Source organism: Jatropha curcas, chromosome 10, assembly GCF_041381405.1.
Source record: "Jatropha curcas cultivar XTBG-Jc1 chromosome 10, XTBG_Jcur_1.0, whole genome shotgun sequence".
NCBI classification, from domain to species: domain Eukaryota; kingdom Viridiplantae; phylum Streptophyta; class Magnoliopsida; order Malpighiales; family Euphorbiaceae; genus Jatropha; species Jatropha curcas.
Window position 1 is genome coordinate 10,692,502 of NC_143160.1, and position 22,384 is coordinate 10,714,885.

General features: G+C 33.6%; 1 long non-coding RNA gene across 1 annotated transcript; it reads right to left on the reverse strand.

Moving 5' to 3' along the window:
- Window positions 1–949: 949 nt before the first annotated feature.
- LOC105644322 (uncharacterized) lies at window positions 950–3,534 on the reverse strand. Its single transcript, XR_016318584.1, has 4 exons — window positions 3,298–3,534; window positions 2,974–3,081; window positions 2,167–2,248; window positions 950–1,155 (listed from the first exon to the last, which is right to left on the reverse strand). It is a non-coding gene; the product is annotated as an uncharacterized LOC105644322 (long non-coding RNA).
- Window positions 3,535–22,384: the final 18,850 nt, after the last annotated feature.

Sequence of the window (22,384 nt, forward strand, 5' to 3'; positions counted from 1 at the left end):
TTGATTTTCCGTATTTTATTATTCTTATAAAATTCTATTTGTTTCGATAAAACGATATTATTAAAATCAAATTTCAGAATTTAATAGGCAAACTTTTATATATACCAGTTTTGTATGGCTTGCCTTGCACGTTGACTGTGCTCGTTATATGTTTATTTTTGTATTCTTTGTTTTTATCTATTTAATATTAAAACATAAATTTTTGTTTAAAATTAAAATAAATACAAGCGGTTAATATTACTTCTTATATACTTAATTTTATTTTTATATAATGAAGTGATCTCAAACTGAACTGATAACGGTAATCATTTTGGCTACAATAGCAGTATTAGAGAAAATAATATTTGCACGTACACAAATTTTTTGCAATCTAAAAAATGATCCAAAATATAAATGTATAATTTTAGTTTTTTTTTCAATTTTCTAACCATTATTTTCTTTCAAGTTAAACCGATTTAAGATATAAGAGAAAAAAATATCAAGAAAATTAAAATTTCTTAATCATGAAGAGGTCATCTATTTATTGTAAGGGATATATAAGTATCTTACTAAATTAAAATGATAATAGTTACAAATTATTCAATAACGAAAAAGAAAATAAAAAATTATTATTAAGAATAAAATTATTTCAAGAACTCGCCTAACAAAAAAAGCTTCAAATATATATAGATATATAAATATTATCAATAAATATTATCACGCATATGTTTATTTTATTTAAAATAAATTATAAAGTAAAAATTTTGACAGGTTTAATTATGTATTATATTTAAAATTTTAGTTTTTAAAAAACTATACTCAATCAAATCATATAAACATAAAGAAAAATATTAATAAAATGTCACGACCCATTTCCGTGGGCCGGACCGGCACTAGGACCTGGGTGGGCTTAAGGCCTCCGAAGCCCGTAGTAAGCCTAACTTATTTAAATCTCACATTCTATTCATAATTATGGATTCAGGCCCATTTACTTACTATACATATGCATCTAAAATACAGTTCATATGTTTAATATGGACTTTTATTATTTATTTACAACCCAACTGGAATACAATTGCGGAACTCTACCTTTATATTTACATCGTTATTTCTATCATTAACCGTCTTCTACAATAAGTGTCTCAACTTTATAGGGCTTTCCTTTCTTTCTATTACCTGAAAAAAATAGTAGGCAGGGGTGAGCGCCAAACTCAATGAGTAGGGTTAGATAACCCTCTCACCCCACACAATCACACAGATGCTAAAATATTTTTATTCGATTACCGTTTAATTATATGATCATGCAATTTGTCACACAAATGGCAATACAACAGCAATCACAAGTATTATCACCTTCATATAATCACATCACGTGGAAATTAGTCAGTGGAGTCATCGAACCCCGATGAGCCGTCCTCCCACATGGCTCATCCTCTCACGTGTGCACCAGGGAGCCAATCCCCCATTCTGGCCGACCGGTTCAATTCTCACACAACCAGTCCTCTCATTATTTTTCCAGTCTTTCCCTCTTTTTTTATTTTATTTTTATTTATTTTTTTTTTATCAACAGGAGGCAACTCGGTCGTCTCCATCAAATCTAGATCATCAGGCGCTCACAACAGGAGGTCACCCTGCGGGCTGCGATCAAATCTAGATTATCAGGTGCGCCCAAATAAAGAAGCCAACTTGTGATTTCAGTATAATCTCTTCTTTTCTCTTCTTTTTTTTTTATACCAACAGGAGACAACCCGGTCGTCTCCATCAAATCTAGATCTTCAAGCGCTCACAACAGGAGGCCACCCTGCGGGCTGCGATCAGATCCAGATTATCAGGTGCGCCCAAAGAGACCAACCCGTGGTTTTCCATATCATACAGATCAGAACAGTAGATGCACACGGGGGCGCCGATCTCCCATTTACCCGGCTAACAGAAATCAGAATCAGGATCCATATAACAGAATCAGAATCATAATCAGGATCCATATAACAGAAACAGTCTCACAAACCCATGGTGACCCACTTCATCCCAATACCACACAACCAAGGCACAGTAATATCACATCACAGCTAATCAAGCAATACAAATAGGGCAGCACGATATGGCAATTCAACAAAATAATGCATGATAACATTTAGCCGTGAATGCATGAATGCAGGTGGATGATACTAGTTATCTAACACTACTCACAGTTCTTTATTGTCCTTTAAAAGGACTGCCTTTTTAGCCACATGCTTCCAGCTTTTGTCCTCGCATTTTGTATTTTATAAACCTTTAAAATAAACAAGAAAATTCTAAATAAGAATTTTAATTCAAAAACTTATATTTCACATTCGTTTATTTATTTTGGCTACTAGTCATTTAATTCACTTGTTATATATGCATATATATCTAGGTTCTCTCATTTATATAAATAATTATTCTAATTTATAACCTTTAGATAAAATCTCTAATTATTCAGTGAGGAATATTGTATAATGATAATTATAATATTGTATAATATTTCTTAATACCTAAAATTTTAGTCGTCACTACTTATTAAGAATATAACTAATTTAATTCTTCATTAAGTGTTCTATAAAAATTTCGGCAGCATTTCCTCTATAAACTGGACTATCCAAATTTTTACATAAACCATATGTCAACACACAGCCCATCCATCGGGCAATTCACATTAACTCATCTCGTCCGCCATAACCATCATTCATTCTTTCATTCAATTCACAGTCTATTCATCGGGCATATTCTTAATCAAATTAAATTCTCATTATAATTAATTATGCTATAACTATTTACTTACTAATAAAATTTCCAAATTTTACTTACATTATTATTAGCTAGAAATTTATATTTCAACACCGATTTTATAGTTATAATTAATATTCATGGAATATATTTAACAATATCAAATTTAATTTATTTAACTACTTAATTAAATTCATTAATTAATTATCTCGGGATTTATTCAAAAATTGCAAATTAAGCTTTAGAGTGTACCGATCGAAAATCGGATTTGATTTCCGTGATCCGCGCAAAGAGGAGAACATTCTGCCTTTGAAGTCCTCGCCGGACCGCCGCCGTGCACGGTGGCCGAAAAAGTCAAATCTTCACCAAAATTAACAAACAATATATCATTTTATTCGTTTCGATGAGAGGATCACTAATATGTATTCAAATCAAGGTGGGTATGAACTATTTGGCCGGAAATTGACCGGAAAGGTTCGGTGAAACCCATTTTGGGTTTTCCGATTCCGGTTATTACAGTCGACGAGGAGGCCATCAAATGAAAGAGGAAGAAGAGAGGAGTCATTTGGTACTCACCTTGCGCTCTAGGCTTGCCTGAAACGCCGTGAATCGCCGGAAAAAAGTGTAACCACGGTGGCCGAAACTTCAAGCTCTTCCCCTTCAAAATAGACGCAATTTCAGTTCAAATCTAAGCTATAATCTTCTTCCTTGCGTTGAGTAGATGTTTTTAGGGTGTTCATTTATCGAATTCGGTGGCCGGAGGACGGAGATCGAAGGAGAGGGAGGAGGAGGAGGAGGTGACACAACTGGAGAAGGAGAAGGAATAAACGAAGAGAAAGAGAAAGAAAAAGAAAAGAAAAGAAATGGGCCGATCCGGTTCGATTCAAACCGATTCGGTCCAATTCAGTGATTTGGTCTCATTTCGTTTGGTTTTTGAGTTTTCCAATCGATTTTCGGTTCGGTTTATCACAGTATTCGAACTAAAATATTAATATAATTTCCAAGCTGTCGGTTCATTAAATTTAATTGGAAAATTTTTGAAAATAAAAATTCAGGGTATTACATACAATAATATAGGTTTTTTCTTTTTTATCTCTTTCCTAAATACAATATTATATATATTCTCTGAATTTTATTTTTTGAAAAAATATATCCAATAAAATCATACAAATATAAAGAAAAACATATTAATATAAAGAATATACTTTATTTCTCTTCGAAGTAAAATATTTTAAATTATAATTAAAATAGAATTAGCTATTTAAAAATAAAATATAAATATTTTGAAATGTCTCCTTATCATATATATTTTTAAAATTAAATTTTAAAATAGATAAAACTTAAAATTTTGAATTACTTAATTATCTATATGTATTTATTTAAAAGGAACTGTTATAAATATATCAAATCAACTACTAAAATGTAATTTTTTAATTGGTCATGACTAAAATTATTTTAATATATTCTAAGTTTCATTAAGGTCACTATCAAAAATTCAATTATTCCCTCATATTTCCACATTTATATATAGTATAGATATAAGTTTATGTTCAAAAAATAAACACACAATTAACATCCAATAGTAAATTTACTTTATATCTTAAAAAATGTAAAAAATATTAAAAAATAATTATTTCGTCCCTAACATTCGTTTCCATCTTATTAAATAGTCTTTTCATCTAAAATTGAATGTTTTTCTGTTAATGAGATTAAAAAGCAAGAGAGATAAGAGAGATATGTTTTAAAATGCCAAAATTATCCTTAATAAAATCTGACAACTAAATATGGAAAAAACAATAAAATTTCTTTTTGTTTCTCTTCATCTTCTTTTTTCGTTTTGCTCTTGAACTCCATAATATGGGTAAAATTTTAATGCTTTTATTTCTAGATCTATGAAAATTTTACATTTTTTGTGGAAACCCACATCTTAAACCTGTTAATAGGTTTAATAGAGAAATTTTTTTTTCCAACCAAGCTCCATGTTGGATCTCAATTCCATTTTGGCGGTGGTTGTCAAGGAACCCAAGACTACTTGACAAAGAAAATGGAATCACCAGGGATCAAGTTGACCAAGTCAGAACGAAGAAAACGAAATTCACCAAAAGGAATCACTTTCCTCGCCCGGAGATGAAGCAACAACCAGGCTTGGATAGAAAATCTGTCATTTTCTAGCTAGAGAGCTAGCTCTCTAAGAGTAGAGGTTGCCCATAGTAAGTCTAAACCTCGCGATTCTATTATATCAAATAAATTCTAGGTACAGTAAATCTATTTCATTTTATGTTTAAGTCATATAATTATATTTTATTTTGGCTCAATTTCAACATCTCACATAAATCATAGTTTAGGCCTATATACATATGCAATTCATAATATGGGCTAACTGGTTCATGCATACACATAAATGAATAATTAAAATATTCACATAAGTTTATCGGTTATAATCCTACGACTGCAGTTCACTAACAGGTAGATATAAATAAGTTCTAGTACATATAGCTACAAAATTTAAATAACTGTTTGAAATTAAAAATTACTTTTCTAGCTCAGCAGCGAAGAAAACAGAGCTTTAATGGGATAGCGAAAAATCTTCTTCATAGAAAAATTAGATAAAAGAGGAATGAGTTTTATAATGAATAATAACTAGTACATAACACAGGCATTCACACGAAATGTTTCTTGAAATACTAAAATGAACATTCATTTAATTAAATACATGACACAACATTAGCACCCACATACAAGTACACTTTCATACAATCAAACACCTGAGATTGGTTTGTGGCTTCACCGAAACGCCCAAGAGTCGTCTTCACACATGGTCCATCCACTCATGACGTGTGCACTAGAGAGTCGATTCCTTATACATGGCCGACCAGTCTAATCCTTATTTGACCAGCTCTCTCACTGTTTTTCCATTACTGACAGGAGGTCACCCTGTGATTTTTTCATAATATTCATATCATTAGATGCACACAGGGCGTTGATCTCCCTATACATGATCGACGATATCGTAGACCGCCCTTACAAACTCCATAGTGACTCACTTCATCATAATTCCACACAAAACAAAGCAAATCAATGTCACAACATAAATAATCAAACAATAGAATTAAATGCTAGCATATTAAATAAACATTGCTATGCAAATGTTCAAATATAGACATCTATATAACTAAGCATAAAAGTAACGAATGTATATGCTATAAAAATAAATAAGTAATAATTAAACAAATAGGTAATTTGTAACATTATACAGTAACGTTTCTATGCATGATGTAAATAATGCATTATTTATTACTGCACATAATGATGGAGAAGAGAAGTTCTAATTGGATTTTGACTTATTGGAATAATGGATAAAGTTGGACGATCTAAATGAAATGGAATTGGAAAGAAAAGAAAGAATAAACTAAAAAGCTCTTCTAAAAAAAATTAATTCTAAATAAATGTAACAACCTATTTATTAAATACTAGCCTAAATCCTATCAAAATTTCGGCAGAACTTTCTCTAAAAACAGGACTATCTACCTAATTGAATAATCACAATAGTATTAGATATTCTTCAATCAATATACACAGCCCATCCATCGGGCGATTAATCAAATCAAATGTCCGTCCTCCTTTAAATAGAAACATCACCATTCAACATTCATAATCATTTATATGTAAACTTATTTCATATCCTAGTAATCCTTATAAGCATATACATAATTAGTTTTAGCAAGCTTAATACCAAATAAAACGTCCCAAATTCCTTTATGTCCTATTAAGGACATAATAAGTATAACATATAGAGGATAAAGGAGATAAGTCTTCCTTGTAACTGTTTTTTAATAATTGTATCTGTTGTTATCTTTCTGTTTAGGTCTATTTTTATCACTTCTGTATACTTAGTTTAGGACTATGTATCTATATAAGTTGTACTCTTAGACTTTATAATTAATTACTTCAATTCCTTCATATGGTATCAGAGCCCTATAATCTCTAACGAGGCAAACGATCCAAATTCTACAATATGTCTTCTTCTTTTTCTTCTGTTATTCAGCTCAATGCTCCTACGCATTTTCCAATCAAACTAAATCAGGATAATTTTCCAGTTTGGCGGAAGCAAGTTCAATCCACCTTAATCAGCTTAGGGTTACTGGGGTATATTGATTGCTCTACTCCAGCGCCGTCAGCAGCGATTGACAATAAACCAAACCCAGATTATACTATCTGGTATCGGCAAGATCACACTCTTTTAAGCGCTCTTTTGGGCAGCTGCACTGAATCAATTCAGCCACTAATATCGTCGGCAGAATCGGCGAAAGATGTCTGGGATCGACTTTCCCAAAGTTATGCAAATACCTCACGATCGAGGATTCTTTCTTTGAAGACCAAATTGGCTTCAAACTCCAAAGGCACCAAACAGGTATCTGTTTTTCTGAATGAAATGCGAGCCATGGCTGATGAATTGGCTCTTACTCAAAACCCTATTAGTGATGAAGATTTGATTGTGCACATCATTGCTCAATTGGGAGATGAATTTGCCCTAATTGTTGCTGCTCTTAAAGTGCGTGAAACTTCAATTTCGTTTTCTGATTTGTTTGAAAAACTAACTGATTTTGAGCGATCACTGAAAGGGAAAGAGGATGCTAGCTCTAATATTGCAACAGTTCATGTCACTCAGAAGTCCACTACTAAGTCGCAAAATGCTGGTTCTGATGGGAACAACGTGAATCAGGGATACTTTTCACGACAGAATCAAGGGTATAATTCTAATTACAGGCGCAATCGTGGAGGCTATAATAATCGTGGAGGTTATAATCAGAATTCAAATCAGACTAGAGGCAGCTATCGGCAAGGTGTTGTTTGTCAATTTTGTGAAATTGCAGGACATAGTACTACTGAATGTCGAAAGCTGGCTCGTTTTCTGAAAGAGAATAATATTTCAGTTCAGCACAGTAATGTTGGTGTGTCCTCTGTACCTGCTGTTAACACTACAACGGCAATGAATTCTCAACCGTGGTTGTTTGATACAGGAGCATCCCATCATGTAGCATCGAGTCCCTCCTCTCTTCAAGGGTATTCTGATTACGGTGGTCCGGATGAAGTTTTTCTAGGAGATGGTAAAAGTCACTCTATTTCTCACACTGGTTTTACAAGTATTAATACTACGAGCAGAATTTTATCTCTTCCAGATATATTATGTGTGCCTAATTTGAAAAGGAATTTGGTTTCTATTGCTAAATTGTGTCGAACTAACAATGTTTCTGTTGAATTTTTTGCAACTTATTTTCTTGTGAAGGATCTGTCCACGGGGGCGCCGCTTCTAAGAGGAGAGAACATTGATGATATTTATTGTGCAACCTTTTCCAAACGTCCTCAGCTGAATGTTACAACGAAAGAGTCTTCATTGTCTTCTTTACATCATAAGCTTGGTCATCCTTCCAATAAAGTATTTAGATTAGTTCTCCAACATTCTGGATTTGAGTATTTGTCCAGTTCTGTTTCCAATTTCCATTGTAATTCCTGCTCTATGAGTAAAAGCCATAAGCTTCCTTTTTTTGAGAATTCTTTGACTAGTTCAAAATCGTTCCAACTTGTTTATAGTGATGTTTGGGGACCAACAAAAATGTCAATTGATGGGTATCAATACTATGTTATATTTATTGACCATTTTTCTAAATATGTTTGGTTATATCCGATGAAAAGAAAGTCTGATACTTATCATTTATTTCTTAACTTTCAGCGTCTAGTTGAGAATTATTTCAATACCAAAATTGTTTCTGTTTTTTCTGATAATGGTGGGGAATATGTCAAATTAAAATCGCATTTTGCAGCTTGTGGTATTTCTCATTATACTTCACCACCTCACACGCCTGAACATAATGGTATTGCTGAAAGGCGACATAGGCATATTGTTGAGACTGGTTTATCCTTACTTAATTATGCTTCTTTGCCTAACACCTATTGGACTTATGCATTTCAGGTTGCGGTATATCTCATAAATCGGATGCCATCGTCTGTTATTTCGTTTCAAACACCGTTTTTCAAGCTTTTTGGTCATTCTCACAGTTTTGGGAAGTTCAAACCTTTTGGTTGCTTGTGTTATCCGTGGTTACGTCCATACACAACATCTAAACTCTAGTCACATTCTGTTCCATGTGTCTTCCTTGGTTACTCTTCTTCACAGTCTGCCTATAAATGTCTTGATATGTCGACTAAGAAATTGTACTTTTCTCGTCATTTAAAGTTTGTTGAGCATGTCTTTCCTTTCAAGGAGTACAATAAATCTCATCAATTTTTCAATTCTAGTGGAGGTGCTTCTTGTGCAGGTGCTTTGTTGCAACATTCAACTATTGTTGACACTGCTCCGGTACATATGCTTCTGCCCTCATTTGTTTCGCCACCGGCTGTGGACTCAGTTTCGGAACAGGTTAGTACTGTGAATGCTACACCTGCTGTTCAAGTTTGTTCAGACATTGTCCCTTGTGATTCAGTATCAAGTGATGCTCCATTGCTAGCTACAGAGCAAGTAACAACTGCTCCAACTCACGAAGCTGTGCCTGTTACTTCTGTTACTCCACCTCCTGAAACTGATGCTACGGCTTTAACAGTGATACCGACTCCAGAGACTATTACAGCTGCACCGAGAACTCAACGTGCTCGCAAACAGAACCCGAGGTATTTTAATTCCTCTTTTGTTAATGTTACTACAAGGTATCCACTCCCTTTCTCTCTTGAGCCTCGAACGGTTCAGCAAGCTTTGAAGGATAATAATTGGCGGGCTGCAATGGATCTAGAATATAATGCTCTCTTGAAGAATGGAACTTGGGAGTTGGTTCCAAGGACAGCTGCAGTTCCGATTGGGTGTAAGTGGGTTTTCCGTATTAAACGGAAACCGGATGGATCGATTGATAAATATAAAGCCCGATTAGTGGCTAAAGGATTTTTGCAGCAACCTGGTCGAGATTATTTTGAAACATTCAGTCCAGTAACTAAGCCAGTCACAATACGGGTAGTGTTGAGCATTGCTGTCTCTAATGGCTGGTCTTTGCGCCAGCTGGACGTGAATAATGCATTTTTGCATGGTACTCTTCATGAAGATGTGTATATGGTGCAGCCTTCAGGTTATGTTAATTCACAGTTTTCGAATTATGTCTGCAAATTACGGAAGTCTCTCTATGGCTTAAAGCAAGCGCCAAGAGCTTGGTACATTGAATTGACTACCTTTCTTATGCAATTGGGTTTCAAGAAGTCACGCGCAGATGCCTCTTTATTTATCTTTGCCACAAATGGAGTTACAACATACTTTTTGATTTATGTTGACGATATTGTGCTTACAGGGAATAATAACAAATTTCTGGATATTTGTGTTGCGCATCTAGCGGCTCGTTTCTCCATTAAAGACTTGGGCATGTTGCATCACTTTTTGGGCATAGAGGTCATACCTACTGCCACTGGGTTATTTTTATCCCAGCATCGATATATTGCAGACCTGCTTCACAAATTTGATATGGCTGGTGCTAAAGATGCCGTCACTCCCATGTCTGTTTCAGAAAAATTTGTTCTCAACGATGGTTCTTCTTCTGCCGATGCGACACTTTACCGGCAAATGGTTGGATCGCTGCAATATTTGGCTATGACGCGCCCGGATGTTTCCTTCACTGTCAACAAATTATCCCAATTTATGCATAAGCCGACCCATGTACATCTTCAAGGTTTGAAACATGTATTGCGGTATTTGAAGGGCACAATTTATCATGGTCTGACTCTTAATCGGAATTCTGACTTCACTTTAAAGGTCTTCTCTGACTCTGATTGGGGTGGACAACTAGATCAAGGTCGATCAACCACAGCTTATGTTTTATATCTTGGCTCCAATGTTATTTCTTGGAGGTCTGCACGCCAGAAAATGGTATCCCGTTCGTCGACAGAGGCAGAATACAAGGCCTTAGCCAATGCGGCTGCTGAAGTTGTTTGGGTGCAGAATTTAATGACAGAGTTAGGACAAAAGCTAAAAGGCACACCAACTATTCTTTGTGACAATACTGGAGCAACTTACTTCTGTGCTAATCCAATCTATCATACAAGAATGAAACATTTGGCATTGGATTACCATTTTGTTCGTGAGAGAGTTACAGCTGGTCTTCTCCAAGTTTTGCATATCAGCTCAAAAAGTCAAATTGCTGATATGTTAACTAAAGCACTCCGCAAACACCCATTCTTACATTTTCGATCCAAGATTGGAGTTTCCGATGGAACCTCCATCTTGTGGGGGCGTATAGAGGATAAAGGAGATAAGTCTTCCTTGTAACTGTTTTCTAATAATTGTATCTGTTGTTATCTTTCTGTTTAGGTCTATTTTTATCACTTCTGTATACTTAGTTTTGGACTCTGTATCTATATAAGTTGTACTCTTAGACTTTATAATTAATTACTTCAATTCCTTCATATAACATTCATTATCTATCTAATTAAGTAATTAATTTATAAAAATATATTGAACTGCTGCCATAATAATAAGAATCCTTATTTCGATTCCATTGTTAAATCGTTAATTATTCATCATTCATCTATATTTATATCTTCTTTTCCATTTGGATCACAAAGAATGGAAATTCTATGGTTAAATCTTCTTCTAAATAAGAATACCACCAAGAGCTTATAATCAATATGAAAATAACTACATTACATGATTTCCAAACTTGCTTCGATCCATAATTATGGAAATATTTAGTTACTGTAAATCCAAGAAATCAAAGTTTTTCTTCACCAAACTCACTAATTCCTAGCAAGAATTAGATTTACAACTTCAATATACCATATCAAACAACAATTTATATAAACTACCACCATGCAATCTGTCTCCAACTCCACCACAGTCCACAAGTAGCCCTGTCCGTTCTCCCTAAACTAATAGTAAGGAACTCATTTATTTATATAATATTAAAGAATAAGTTGTTATTTAGATTAAAAAAATACAATGATTAATTTATATTGTACTTTATTTATATAATGAATATTTTCTTGTTACATGTCTTGCACTCTAACATCTAATTGAAAAATATTTCCACTTCTTCCTTTAAGATAACATTTTTTTTAATAATTCTAAAAAATAGCACTTTTCATTTACTAATTAACATGTTCAAACAATAGACAACTCTTGCAAATAGCATAAACAGAGAATAATATCATTGTCAGCAGAACTGTACAAATGAACTACTAGTGGAAAGGGTCTAGTAGAAAGGTATTTTGCACAAAATTGCAAAATAAACAAGTATTCATTGTCCTATTTGTTGGCTCAAGGGTCAAAATGCTTATCTCGGATTTTGATGATTATTACAAAACAAATAAATTTAAATTATATTATTTGTGCTAATTTTATTTTATGCAGAATTTCTTTGGAAAGAAATTATACAAGGCAAGTCCTACATTGAGAGTGAAGATTTCGAAGATCCTAGTAATCTAGGCATTTAGGAAACTTTGTAGGATAGAGAGAAAGGTTACATATGAGCACAAAAATCTTTTTCTCTCTCAAAAGTATTTTCGGAAATTAGATTTTTTTTAAAATAAATTCCTTTATTTTATTTTCGAAAAATATTCCTTTAAATCGAAAAGATTTATTTTCCTAAAAACTAAAGAGATTTCCTCTCTAATGTTTTTGGTAATAAAATCTTTCATCTTTTCGGAAATATATTTTGAAAGATCTAAAGTGTTTTAAAGTTATTCACTTACCTTAAATATGAAGGAAAATCTCTTTCGGTTTTGGTAAGAACATCTTTTCCGCAAACAATTCTTTCCAAAATAAATGCTGTCGAAAATCTTTTCTAAAGGAAAGTGAAAATCGGATTTTATTCTCTTACCAAAAAAGGATAAAACAATTTTTGGTAACAAAGATTTTCACATCTTCTAAAATAAGGAAAGAAGATATTCTGATCTCTTTCCAAAAGGTGACAGCTCCTTTGTTTCTTATATAAAGGATCATTCACGCCTTGAAATTTTGGGTGAAGTAAGAGTAATTGTTTTAAGAGCACTCTCTCTCATTGAACGAATCTTTTTCTCTCAAAACTTACTCTACCCCCATTTTCTTTTCATCTCTATACCTTAGCGTTTTCATATTTAAAGAAGAAAAGAATTTTTACAGTTACATTTTGAAAAACAGTTCTGTGTTCTAATCGACCTTCTAATCTGATAAAACTGTTTTTCCAGTGCTTATATAGGCGTTTCTCTCTGTCTATTTAGAATCTGTATTCTATAGTAGACAGGCTCTTTATTTGTTAAACTTTTGTGTATAATAGCTCATGTTAGAAGCTATTGTGATAGAGGTTATCAAGCGACCTTCTCCATGTGTGGGATAGTAATGTCTTGAATTGAGTTTTCCGTACTCTGCCAAAAACAGAAAAGGGTTGAGGTTTACTAGAACCTTTGGAAAATCTAGTGGGACAAAAGGGTAGATCTAGGTGTTGATCTATTTGCCTTGTACTGTTGGTTTGTCTCTTACCCTTGAAAAGAGATAACATAGTTGAGGATCTCAATATGCGTCTTGGGGAGTGGATGTAGGCGAGTTAGTGCTGAACCACTATAAATCTCTGTGTTGATCTTTTCTAATTTCTGAAGTTTGCTTGATACTATCTTTATTTCACTTCTGTTTATTTCTAGAAACGCTAAAACTGTTAATGATTCAGATGTTCTAAAACGGTAATAAGCTTTATCTTTTCTGAACATTAGAACTCTGGTATTCTAATAAAGTGAATATACATTGTTCTAACTGTTGCTCTATTCCCAGTATATTTCACTGATTGGGTTTCTAGTTAATGTTCTAAACTTTATGAAGACGTTCTAATCTTGATAGCTCTTCATCATAAAGTTATTCTGATATTTGATTAAGGCTCTGTGAAGAAGTTCTGAATTCAATAACTTTCTTTCACATAACCTTATATGATTTTCTAAATACCTTATGAGGAAGTTCTAATTTCTATAACTTTCCTTCATAAAGAAGTTCTGATAGTATATAAGTCAGTGAGAAGCTGTTCTAATCAATAGCTGCACTTCGCACAGACTTTCTATCTTTTATAATTAGAACATTGTGAGGATATTCTAATCCATATTCTATTCTCACAAAGCTCTGTGTGTTTTTCCGCTGTGCTTAAGATTCTAATTCTTGTTTAGAATTTCTAAAATTTATTTCAGTTTTTAGAAAACCCAATTCACCCCCCTCTTGGGTTGTGCCATATATATTCGGGACCCACAATCTGGTATCAGAGCCTTGGCTCTTAACTTACCTAAGCTTAACCGCTTAAGAGATAAGATCCCATGGCAACCACAATTCCTCTTTCTTCTTTAGAAGGACAATCTGTTTCTAGACCTCCTTTGTTCAATGGCTCTAATTACTCTTACTGGAAAACTAGAATGGAGAATTTCATGAAATCAGTTGATATAAACTGCTGGAGAAATGTTATCACTGGTCCTCGTATTCCCATGAAAACTGTAGGAGATGAGCTAGTTAGAAAATCAGAAGAAGAATATACCGATGCTGATTGGAATGACATTGCTGTAAATGCAAAAGCCATTAATATTCTTCATTGTGCTTTAGATGCAACTGAATACAACAAAGTGTCTGGATGTAAATCTGCAACAAAGGTATGGCAAAAACTTAAAGTAACCTATGAGGGTACAGATAGAGTAAAAGAATCCAGAATAAACATCCTTTTGAGAGAATATGAAATGTTCAGTATGAGAGAAGGGGAAACTATTGCAGAACTAAATTCAAGATTTACCAATATAGTTAATCCTTTAAGAACTCTCGGAAAGGAAATTTCAGAAGATGAGCTTGTTAAGAAAATCCTTAGAATTCTACCTAGAAAATGGGATTCTATAGGAACTGTCATGAATTACAAAGAGACTCCTGTCACTTATGATTATCTTATAGGAGCTCTAGTTTCAGAAGAAATGAAATCTTCGTTAACAACAGAAGATAAGAAAAAGAAAGGACTGGCTTTGAGGGTAGATTCTAGTGAAGAAAGCTCTTCTGATCTTGATAGTGATGATTTAGCACTTGTTGCTAGAAGATTTAAAAAGTTCTATAGAAAGGGTGAAAGGCCACAGAAAAAGCTCAACAAGAAGAACGTTCCATTCAAAAATAGTAACTTGCCTAAGAAAGAACCTTCTGAAGTGGTTTGTTATGAATGCAACAAACCTGGACATATCAAGCCTAATTGTCCTAAATTGAAAAAGAAGTCAACGAAAGAGAAGCTGAAGCAGGCTTTCGTAGCTGCTTGGAGTGATTCAGATGATTCTAATCCTGAAAGCCATGATGATCAAGAAGAGATTGCTAATATCTGTTTAATGGCTACCATCGATTCTGACTCCAAAGAAATCAGTACTCTGACTTCAACACAGAAAGCTGGAATCAACGAAACAAATGCAACGATCCATGAGAATGATGAAAGCACTGTAAGTATTTCTGAACCCGAATCAGAAAGTGATCTTCTAAATACTTACAATAATCTTTGCAATGAGTTTGAAAAACTTGTTAGAAAGCATAAAGTTTTAAAGAAAGATTTCAGAAAATTAAAATCTGAGAGTAATCATTTAAAAGATGCTTTTTATCAAGAAGTTACATGCAAAGATCTTATTATTGAAATCAAAGATCTTAAAAGTTGCAATAATCGATTTTCTGAAAATTTGACACATCTTGAAGAAAAATGCAAAAATCTAAATTCTGAAAATGAATCTTTGAAAACTGAGATTAGAATTCTAAAGTCAATTTCAGAATCTTTTTCTAAAGAGAAAACAAGTTCTAATAGCATTTCTAAACTGAATCGTGTTTCTAATCAGAAAAATGCTGTTTCTAATGTTGTGACTTTAGAACATCAAAGTTCCAACAAAAAGAAGAATCATAGTGCACCTGTTACCACTAATCCTCCAGGACCCAATATGAGTTGGGTACCTAAATCTGCTTGATCTTTTCAGGTGTGCCTAAGGAGCGAGCTGAAAACAGAGATGTGGTACATGGACAGCGCTTGCTCTAGGCATATGACTGGTGACAAAAAGAAGTTCACCAGATTAGAAAAGAAAAAGGGAGGTACGGTAAGCTTTGGAGACAAAGCAAAAGGTAAAATCGTTGGTATTGGTGTGGTAGGTTCTAATCCTTCAATAGAAGATGTATGCTTAGTAGAAGGATTACATTATAACTTGTTAAGTGTAAGTCAGATTTGTGATAAAAATAGAAGAGTGATCTTTGAACCTTCTCATTGTGAAGTTCAGAACATGCAAGATAACAAAACCTTATTCGTTGGAAAAAGGTTTGGAAATATATACCTTGTAGATCTCTCTGATATGCATAACCAAGATATATGCTTAGTTTCTATTGATAATTCTAGTTGGTTATGGCATAGAAGACTTGGACATGCAAGCATGTTCCTTATTTCTAAATTATCTAAGAAAGACTTAGTTCGTGGTTTGCCAAAGTTGAAATTTGAAAAAGATCACATTTGTGATGCTTGTCAAATGGGCAAACAAACCAGAACATCTTTCAAATCTAAGGACATGGTTTCTACTTCTAGACCTTTAGAATTGCTGCACCTTGATTTATTTGGTCCAATTACTCCTTCTAGTCTTGGAGGAAAATTCTATGCTTTTGATATTGTAGATGATTACTCAAGATTCACCTGGACACTCTTCCTTAGAAATAAGGATGAGTCATTTGACATGTTTGTTCATTTGTGTAAGAAAATACAAAATGAAAAAGGCTACAACATCACGGCAATTAGAAGTGATCATGGAGGAGAATTTGAAAATCAGAAATTCAATGCTTTTTGCAATGAAACAGGAATCTTCCATAACTTTTCAGCACCTAGAACACCTCAACAAAATGGAGTGGTGGAACGCAAGAATAGAACACTTCAAGAAATGGCTAGAACCATGCTAAGTGATTCTAATTTACCAAAGTATTTCTGGGCAGAAGCAGTTAACACTGCTTGTTATATTCTAAACAGGGCTTTGGTAAGATCTAAACTTAAAAAGACTCCATATGAGCTATACAAAGGTAGAAAACCAAATGTTGGTTATTTTCATATCTTCGGGTGCAAATGCTTTATTCTAGGTAACAAGAAAAATCATCTTGCTAAATTTGATGCAAAATCTTATGAAGGGATTTTTCTGGGATATTCTAATAACAGTAAAGCATTTAGAATTTTTAATAAAAAGACTCTAGTTGTAGAAGAATCTATTCATGTTGTGTTTGATGAAACTGACTCTACTTCTAGAACATTAGAAAGTGATGATGCTGTAGATTCTAATCCTGAAAAGCAGAATGAGCAATCAGAACAACTAGAACAGCCAGAAAGCAATCAGAACATCAATAGTCAGGCTGAACCGGAATTAGAACATGAAGATCAGAACATTGTTGAAAGTCAAATGCCAGAAACAGAAAATGAAGATTCTCAATTACCAAAAGAATGGCGATTTCATAAGTATCATCCCCAAGAAGATATTATGGACAATCCCTCAGAAAGGATGATGACTAGAGCTCAACTTAGAAGATATTTTGGTAATGTTGCTTTCGTTTCTCAATTAGAACCTAAAAATTTAGAAGATGCTCAAAATGATGAAAGTTGGATTCTTGCTATGCAAGAAGAGCTAAATCAATTTGAGATAAACCAAGTTTGGAAACTTGTTTCTAGACCTAAAAACCATTCTGTTATTGGAACAAAATGGGTGTTTAGAAATAAGCTTGATGAACATGGTAATGTTGTGAGAAATAAAGCAAGATTAGTGGCTCAAGGGTACAACCAAGAAGAAGGCATCGATTTTGATGAAACTTTTGCTCTGGTTGCTAGACTTGAGGCCATTAGAATGCTTTGTGCATTTGCATGTTTTAAAAACTTCATGTTGTATCAAATGGATGTGAAAAGTGCTTTCCTAAATGGTTTTCTAAATGAAGAAGTGTATGTAGAACAACCTCCTGGCTTTGAAATTTTTGATAAACCTAATCATGTTTACAAACTTACTAAAGCTCTTTATGGTTTAAAGCAAGCTCCTAGAGCTTGGTATGAAAGATTGAGTAAGTTTCTATTAGAAAATGGTTTTTCAAGGGGAAAAGTTGATACAACACTATTTATTAAAAATAAAGCACATGATATTCTAGTTGTACAAATTTATGTTGATGACATAATCTTTGGTTCTACTAACGACCTTCTTTGCAAGGAATTTTCTAAGATTATGCAGGGTGAGTTCGAAATGAGTATGATGGGAGAGTTAAACTTCTTCCTTGGACTTCAAATCAAACAATGTGAGAATGGAATTTTCATTAATCAAGGAAAGTATATTAGAGAGTTGTTGAAACGATTCAAAATGGAAAATGCCAAGGTATGTAGTACTCCAATGAGTCCATCATCAAAATTAGAAAAAGATGAAAAAGGCAAGGATGTGGATATCAAGCTGTTTAGAAGTATGATTGGTTCTTTGCTATATCTAACGGCAAGCAGACCAGACATACACTTCAGTGTTTGTCTATGTGCTAGATTTCAATCGTGTCCCAAAGAATCTCATTTAATTGCTGTAAAAAGAATACTAAGATATCTTTGTGGAACTTCTAATCTGGGTCTGTGGTATTCTAAAGATGATACATTTGATCTTGTTGGGTATAGTGATTCTGATTTTGCAGGAAGCAGAATAGATAGAAAAAGCACGTCTGGGACTTGTCAATTTCTGGGTAGCGCCCTTGTATCATGGTTTAGCAAGAAACAGACATCGGTTGCTCTTTCTACTGTAGAAGCAGAATATGTTGCTGCTGGAAGTTGTGTTGCACAAGTTCTATGGATCAAACAACAGTTGGCAGACTATGGACTAAAATTAGAAACAGTGCCTATCAAATGTGACAACATAAGTGCCATCAATTTATCCAAAAATCCAGTTCAGCATTCTAGAACCAAGCATATAGAACTCAGACATCACTTCATACGTGATCATGTAAAAAAAGGTGATATTGTGATTGAGTTCATTCCCACTGAAAAACAATTGGCAGATATTTTTACAAAACCTTTGAATGAAAGTCAATTCTGCGCAATTAGAAGAGAACTTGGTATGTTAGTTCTAAACTCATAACTTTAGAACTCTGTAAGTATGTTCTAAACTGCTTTCTAATTTCGAGAATAGAAGATTTGCTTTGTTTTATTTTTTTTTGTGAAAACTGATTTTTGTCTAAAAATGCACGTTTTTTTTATGACTTTCTAAAAGTCATTATCAAAATCTTGCTTTAGACTAAAACATTTATTTTATTGTGTTTGTCTTTATTATGTTTTCGTGTCTTTAGTGCTTTGGCGGTTTTAGGGTTTATTTTATTTTGTTTGTTTTGTTTTATTTCCTTTATTTATTTTGTTTCTTTTGTCTTATTTGCCGTTTTGAATTTCATATAAAAACTGTTTTTTATTTCTTTCTTCCGCCACTTAAGCGTCTATATTTTGTGTTAACTGCTTAACGTACTCTTCATCTTCTCTTTGCAAAACTGAAACCCTAAGTTACTTTTGAGGTTCGAAATCCATATCAATGGGCAAATCCAGTTCAAACTCCTCTTCAGACTCTCTTACTGAGCAAGAGCTTCAACTTCTGAAGAAGCTCTTTAAGAAATACGAACAGAAGGAGTCAAAGGAGAAAAAGGCTGAAGAGAAAACTAAGAAAAGAAAAATTGAAACGGGTACCTCACAGAAACAGGGAGTGAAAGCTCATGACAAAGGTAAGTCGATTCTCTCAACTTACCCTCTTATGCGCTCCTATGTGATTGATTGGAAATTTTTTGGTGGTAATGAGTTTAACTTTAAGGAACTTTTTGAGTTCCAAGGCTGGATGAAGTTTTTGTCTTTAAATATGCTATGTTATGAGAACCTAGTTAAGGAGTTTTATGGCTCGTTGAAAGTCAGTGGGACAGAGGAGATCTCTATGAAACTTCAGGGTGAAACCAGGGTAATTTCGTATGATGATTTTGGAAGAATTTTTAATATACCTAATGCTGGGTCCAGAGTGACCAAAATCAAAGATGTATCTAGGGTTAGTGATTACAAGAAGGAAGACTTTGTGAAAAAGATAATGAAAAAGGTATCTGCAGACAAACAGGGTTCAATAGAATGCTCCAACTTGACAGAAAGCATGAAATGGTTGTACAAGATCATTGTACATTATATCTATCCTAAGAGCGCCTCACTGACGTATGTGAATCAAGTGGAACTATGCATTATGTGGCACATAGTTGAGAAGAAACCTCTTAATCTATGTCACATTGTGTTTGACAAACTGCAGAACAACCCGAAAAAGCTACCCTATGGTATGATTCTCACACATGTGTTTGAGTTTCTGAATGTTGATTAGATAAGCATGTTGGTCAGTCTGTTTCCAAGCTGGACAGTGGATCCTTGAAAATGAAGGATGAGGAACCAGGTGAAGAGAAAGGGAAAGAAGAGAAGACAGACGAAGAAAAAGAAAAGGAAGAAAAGAAAGTAAAAAGGGAAATTGGAAAATCAAAAGAAGAAAAAGTGAAAGAAGAGGAAAAGAAGATTGAAGAAAAGACAGAAGAAGAAGAAACACAAGAAGAAGGAGAAGACACTGAGAAGGAAAGTGCCACAGATAAAGAAGAATTAAAAGAAGAAGAAGCAGAAAAAGAGAAAGAACATGAAGAGCAAGAAAAAGGGAAGGAAGCTGAGGAAGGCAGCGATGCTGAAACAGAGAAAATAGAAATCAGTGATGAAAAGACTACTGAGGGCAAGGCAGAGCAAGAATCTGAGTCATTGTCAGCTCAACGTAGTAGGGATGCTATGCTAAAAAGATTAGAAGAGGATCTAATAGCAGAACATAACAGGGAACTTGATGAGGCGATTCAACAGTGCAAGACTGTGATTGAACAAAATCAGTCTCTCATTGAAGTTCTGGAAAGGATAAAAGATGTAAATGCGAGGAAGTTAGCTACTCTAAAGGTGAAAGGAACACCTTACGTTCCCTCCTCAGAGAAGCCAAAGAATGTGAAGCATACTGCTGGCAAGCACAGAACACATGGAAGAAAGCCTCCACTACATCCATCTTCAAAAAGGACAGAAAGTTCTTCTGAAACTGCTCCAGCTCAGCCTTTGAGAAGTTCTAAGAGACTTAGAACTGGTCTTAAGCCTCTCTGATCTGTTTTCTATATGTTGTGAACAATTTATTTTGTGTTATCTTCGTAGGATTATTTTTTTTTAACTGTTTATTTTCTTTATTTTTGCTATGACTATGTCTAACCTTTTTTTATGATGACAAAAAGGGGGAGAACAGGTAGTCTGATGGTAATTGGTAACAGATATTTTGGTGGTACTTGGCAACTACAAGGACTTATATTTTAGTGGTTATAGTAGTTATCTGAGTGTTTATTGTTTTCTAATATGGTCTATTTTTGGTGAGCTATATTTTCTACAGCTGTGTGATTTTAGAACTAAGGTTCTTATTCTAATGACTGTTCTTGCAGGTTGGGCGTAAGATCTTCTGTTCTATTCTATTTTATTGCTCTGACCATATGTTCTAAATATTAGAACTCAGAATATCCTGTTTATCTTTGCTAGTTCTAATACTTGTGCTCTGATTATGAGAACTTAGAATATCTTGCGTATACTTGATAGTTCTAAAATCATTTTCTAAAAATGCCTCCCTAGTTCTAATTTTTCATAAAACAGATTTATTGCATCTATTCAGGGGGAGCAAAATACATGTTCTAATTTGCTTTATATTAAAATCTTTTGACACTGATTAGAACTCTTTTGCATAAAATTCAGGGGGAGCACATGTATTTATGTTTGCTAAATTTATTGGTTTTGTCATCATCAAAAAGGGGGAGATTGTTGGCTCAAGGGTCAAAATGCTTATCTCGGATTTTGATGATTATTACAAAACAAATAAATTTAAATTATATTATTTGTGCTAATTTTATTTTATGCAGAATTTCTTTGGAAAGAAATTATACAAGGCAAGTCCTACATTGTGAGTGAAGATTTCGAAGATCCTAGTAATCTAGGCATTTAGGAAACTTTGTAGGATAGAGAGAAAGGTTACATATGAGCACAAAAATCTTTTTCTCTCTCAAAAGTATTTTCGGAAATTAGATTTTTTTTAAAATAAATTCCTTTATTTTATTTTCGAAAAATATTCCTTTAAATCGAAAAGATTTATTTTCCTAAAAACTAAAGAGATTTCCTCTCTAATGTTTTTGGTAATGAAATCTTTCATCTTTTCGGAAATATATTTTGAAAGATCTAAAGTGTTTTAAAGTTATTCACTTACCTTAAATATGAAGGAAAATCTCTTTCGGTTTTGGTAAGAACATCTTTTCCGCAAACAATTCTTTCCAAAATAAATGCTGTCGAAAATCTTTTCTAAAGGAAAGTGAAAATCGGATTTTATTCTCTTACCAAAAAGGGATAAAACAATTTTTGGTAACAAAGATTTTCACATCTTCTAAAATAAGGAAAGAAGATATTCTGATCTCTTTCCAAAAGGTGACAGCTCCTTTGTTTCCTATATAAAGGATCATTCACGCCTTGAAATTTTGGGTGAAGTAAGAGTAATTGTTTTAAGAGCACTCTCTCTCATTGAACGAATCTTTTTCTCTCAAAACTTACTCTACCCCCATTTTCTTTTCATCTCTATACCTTAACGTTTTCAT